Source organism: Carex rostrata, chromosome 30, assembly GCF_964058835.1.
Source record: "Carex rostrata chromosome 30, lpCarRost1.2, whole genome shotgun sequence".
In the NCBI taxonomy this organism is placed as follows: domain Eukaryota; kingdom Viridiplantae; phylum Streptophyta; class Magnoliopsida; order Poales; family Cyperaceae; genus Carex; species Carex rostrata.
Genome location: NC_135947.1, coordinates 344,477 through 350,476, shown reverse-complemented (window position 1 = coordinate 350,476; position 6,000 = coordinate 344,477).

Genomic DNA, 6,000 nt, shown 5'->3' with positions numbered 1-6,000 from the left:
CGTGTTTTATTCGCGAATAAAATGGATTATACGTTTTTTGCATTTTATTCGGAGTTCGATTCAAAAATATAAAAATAAGCAAATAAAATGCAAATTATTTGTAAATTTATCGCATATATTGTTACTATAATGTGTGGAAGGAAAGCATGTGTTGTGGCTTGTAAAGGTTAAGAAGAATTCTTAGCATGTACTATATTTACCTTTTCTTTTTCTTGATATATAATACTCCAGTAGATGGTTTCAGACAATTTTTTTTTTTTGGTGAAAATGTAATGTATCAGCTTAGTTCAATGAATGAGTATTAAAGTACTTAACTTTTTTTAAATCGCTTAATTATATTTGCATGTTGTATTGAGTTACCCACCACTGATAGCTTTGGTACTTGGAATAACTGTTTAGGGGTAAAATGTTGAAAATAAATTAGAGTGGGTATAGCATTAGTGTTATGAATTTATATCTTTATGTTTAAAATTCAAACGGTTGATTTAAACTGTTCAATATGATTTTTATATGAAAATATGTTTGTATGTAGAGGTGTCAATGGATACGATACGGATCGGGTAGAGACATTTTCATACCATATCCGTTATGGTAACGAAAAAAATATTTACCCTTATCTGTCTTTTCGAATACGGTACGGGTTAGGGAAACAAGTAAAAAAACGTCATTGACATTTCGACTTGTGCTTTCGATAAAATATTTTTCAAAACAATTAAAAATAATAATGAATACAACTAATTTGTATTATGAAAATTTAATAAAATATAGAATTTTATTGTATCATCTTCATACAAATATATATCTATATATATAATTTTATTTTTTAAATTATTTTATAGGATAACAATAAGATAACATGAAAAAACCGTACCTTATTCATACCTGATAAGCTAATGATTTTTTTTTTAATTCTTACCCATCATTTTAGATATGATATGAATCAAGTAAACAAATAAAAAATACCATTGACACCTAGGGGTGTCAATGGTACCTTTTTAGCCGTTTACCCGACCCGTATCGTATTCGATAAGGCGGGTATGGGTAAGGTTTTTTTTTCGTTAGCTTATTGGGTATGGGTATGGGTATGGGTAAGAATTTTTTTTCGTTAAATAAATGGGTAAGGGTATAGGTAATGACTATTTTGTACCCGTTACCCTATAGGGTAATTATAAAATTCAAATATATATTCAATTCAATTTCCAACACACTTAAATGTATATTTAATTCAATTTCTAACCCACTTAAATGTATATTCGTGTTTTTGAATTTTTATTCTTTATAAAAAATAATTTAGTTGGAATTGATTGCACATTTATTTTATTTTTTATTAGAAATGTAATTATATATGTGTTAAAATGAATGAGTTTTTGAAATATAATAAAATTAATTATTATACTAATATTATCCGTTATTCACCCGCTACCGTTTCGTTATCCGATAATATTAACGGGTAAGGGTAGGATAGGGTAATGTTACACTAAGGGGCACCTCTAATTGAACAAAAACTGAAAATAAATTGCAATTGAAAGTAAAAGAGATGAGTTTAGAGAAATTGACACCCGGGATGATAACGGAGTTCGGCAAAACAATGGCCTACGTCTCCGGGGCGTCGCAACCTCTTTCTAGGTGCGCCTTTCTATTACCCAATATGAAAGGATTACAATTGTGAACCGTGAGCCCTTACAAAACGGGAAGTCACGGCCAACGAGAGATGAGCGTCGGCGAGCCCTTACAACCAAGGGAAGTCACACGAGCAACTCGAGAACAAGAGAAACACTCAATAGATCACTCTAACCTAATCTAACTAGAGATTAGTGAAGTGGATTTGAGGTTGTTTGAGATTGATTGAGAGATATTGAAGTTTTAAGCTCAATCAACAATGGTGGAACCAAGCTCTCAGAAAATCGCCTCTTTTGAAGTTTAGGGACGGCTAGGTTAGATTTGAAAGTGATCCCTTCGGTCTATTTATAGTGGTAGCTCAAAAATGAGCTGATTGAGCTAAAACGTTACAACGTTTTCCAGAAACGTTGGTAACGTTTTATGAGCCTTCAAAAGTCCGAGAGCTGCACCAAAACGTTACACAAACGTTTCAAAAACGTTACAACGTTTATAAAACGTTACAACGTTTATAAAACGTTACATAACGTTTTGCACTGTAAAAAACTTGATCAAAATCAGGAATTTCTGAAGTTTGGAAATTAATTAAAACGTTACCAACGTTTTAAAACGTTCAGAAAACGTTACCAACGTTTTAAAACGTTACAGCACCGTTTTTTGACTTTTTTTGACTTTTTTTGACTTTGATCGAGTTGTTTCACAGCGTTTTCTTAAGGTATAATCGTTATAACGTTTTACAAACGTTACCAACGTTTTTATCCTGTTGAAACAACATCAAAAACACTTTACCAAGTTTAGATTTTACAATTTACATTCTTGATAAGTCTTCATGATTTCTTTAGTTCAAGTATTCCATATTGCAATTCCATTTGACTTGAACCTGCATAATTCTAAAATAGAAGAAATCGTAAAATTCAATAATTGTATGTTTTTGCAAATTAGTCAAATAGACTAAAAGGATTATTGCTAGAACAACAATCTCCCCCTTTTGACGATTTGCAAAAACATACAATGCGAGTAAGTGCATAAATGAGAATTTTTTTTTTTTCAATTTGGTTTACCCAATTGTTATTTTGCACGTTTAGCAATTTCTCCCCCTTTTGGAAATCGACGAAAGGGAGAAAAATTAGCACAAATTAAGATTGCTCCCCCTCAAAATATGCACTCCCCCTCAATTTAGTAATATGATACCGATAATTCACAAATGAGATAAAATTGAGGGATTACTCTAATACTTCATGTCAAACATTTTACAAATCCATTTAAATGTCGCAATTTTAAAGCAATGATTATCAATCGACAAATCAATTCAATGCATATCAATTCATATAAAATAATTCAATTCATGCATTTCTATATATCACACAACTTGTCAAGATTCTAAGATACACAATTCTACTTATTCAACAATTTTGCAATTTAACCCTTGACAAGTTATCAATTCACACAATTCAAATAATTCATACATCTCATACATACCAACAACAAATACCAAATTAACTAAGATATAGCAATTCAAGCAATTAACATTTTTGCATTCAAACCCTTAACAAGTTCACAATTCATGAGACTCAACAATTCAAGGATTTCGTGAAAATATTGACAATTTGGTTTTTGGTGTCGATATGTATGAGTCATAGCTAACACAAATATTTTTATTTTGCTTAGTTTTATGGCACTAGTGTTGTCACACATAATTGGTATGTAGCGGAAGTGAATTTCATAATTATGCAGAGTTTAGATTGCGCATAATATTTGTGTGTAACAACAACTATCAATGATCCAAGCATTTTGTTTATGAGATGCAATCAATCACTCCTACAATAGTATATATTAGTTATTGTTGAGTTAGTAACTAACACATACGTTGTTTAATCTCCCCCTTGATTTTTGGCAAATTGAATAAATTAGGGGATATTATGTATGAATCTAAGCTAGTTTAACTTTAGGAACCCAAACAACATTTGAGTTGTTGTCTCCATTCCTAAACCTACACTCTAAGGAGGTATGGCCAATTTTGCAACAATAATTACAAAATGTAATTGATGGCTTTTGAGCAATAGAACCTTGCTTGAAAGCGGATTGGTATTGATGCTTAATTTCATGCATGCTACACCTACGACTATCATGAGACCTATTTGCAACTTTAGATGTGACACTCTTAGTTTTGTTGAAATCAAATCGATTATGATGTTGGGGAACATCTCTAGCTACACCATTTCTTTGAGTTTGGTTTTGTAAAGCATTTTTATTTTTCAGTTCATAAAACCATCCATCGGGTCCTTTGAAATAAGTTTTGTTTGACCCCTTTGGATTAAACATGTTCTTATCACTATTTTGAAAAGTATTTTTGTTCTTGAAATTTCTTTTATTGTACTTATACCTAAATGCATAATTTGGTGACTTTTTATCTTGTTTAGCATTTGAGGCATGAGAAGACTTCAATTTGGATGACTCCTTGTTCAAGGGAGTTAAACCCTTTTTGGTAAAGAATTGATAAGTTGAGTATTGCTCACAATTAAACTTAAGTTTGGCATTTGGAATACTTGAAGTTTGAGAATGTTCCCCTTTTTCTTTTGGGCCTTTTATGTGATTGGATTTAAATGAGGATTTATCCTTCTCAAATCCAAGACCAACTCTATCTATTTTATGATAAGATTGATCATGTATCAAATTACTCACATAATAAGGATCTAGACTAGTGACATTTGAAGGTTCACTAGGAGACCTTAATGCCCTATTTTCGGTCTCTAAGGTTTGAACTTTAACCTTTAATATGCCTATTTCACCTATGTGCGATGTTTTTAAATTCCTAACTTCACATTCTAACATGTCATTTTTAGCAATCAATTTTTTAATAATACCTTTTTTTTCAACCAAAATTCTATTGGACTCATCAAGGAGAGATTGTAATTTTGATTCATCATCATAGCATGATATACTCTCATTTTTGAAAATGCTTGACTCATTGATTTCTAACCGATTGGTGTACAAGTTATTTTCGGTCTCATCAATGGTACCATTGTATTCTTCACCACCTTCTTCCTCATCGGTCAATTCATCTTCGGACTCAATACCATCAAGACCCCAATTTAAATGTACCTTATTAGCGGAGCTAGTTGAGGCTTCGATTCCATCATCGCCCTTCTTGATGTTCCTTGATTTCACAAGGTCTATGAGAAATTCGATAGTGGTCTCGTCGGTGATGTTCTTGCTTGCAATAATTGAGTCCACATCAATTGCCGAGGGACCTTCATCTACATTTGCCGTCAACGCAAGATTGAGATCTTGTTCATCCATCTTTGTCTTACTCATTTTAATCTGGGCATTTACTTCAAATCGATTGGTTAGATCCTCCCATATTTCATGGGCACTACACGAATCATTAATTAATGATGAGATAGATTAACTAACCGAATTAATTATATAATTTATTGCAATTAGATTAATTTGCTTTTCAAGTTTGGATGTGGCGGTCACATTATTATTGTCATCAATTTTCGGTACATATCCATTTTCTACAATGTCCCAAACCTCATTGGTTTTAAAAAATTGAATCATAAGATTTTTCCAATGACTAAAATTGTTGGTTGTATTACCGAAAATTGGGGGTTCTCTCACACATCTATAAGGTGTCATTTCCCAAGTTGATCTAACTCAAACTAAGTGAGTCTTAATTTGAGCAACTTGCACTTTGTTACACTAAGGGGCACCTCTAATTGAACAAAAACTGAAAATAAATTGCAATTGAAAGTAAAAGAGATGAGTTTAGAGAAATTGACACGCGGGATGATAACGGAGTTCGGCAAAACAATGGCCTACGTCTCCGGGGCGTCGCAACCTCTTTCTAGGTGCGCCTTTCTATTACCCAATATGAAAGGATTACAATTGTGAACCGTGAGCCCTTACAAAACGGGAAGTCACGGCCAACGAGAGATGAGCGTCGGCGAGCCCTTACAACCAAGGGAAGTCACACGAGCAACTCGAGAACAAGAGAAACACTCAATAGATCACTCTAACCTAATCTAACTAGAGATTAGTGAAGTGGATTTGAGGTTGTTTGAGATTGATTGAGAGATATTGAAGTTTTAAGCTCAATCAACAATGGTGGAACCAAGCTCTCAGAAAATCGCCTCTTTTGAAGTTTAGGGACGGCTAGGTTAGATTTGAAAGTGATCCCTTCGGTCTATTTATAGTGGTAGCTCAAAAATGAGCTGATTGAGCTAAAACGTTACAACGTTTTCCAGAAACGTTGGTAACGTTTTATGAGCCTTCAAAAGTCCGAGAGCTGCACCAAAACGTTACACAAACGTTTCAAAAACGTTACAACGTTTATAAAACGTTACAACGTTTATAAAACGTTACATAACGTTTTGCACTATA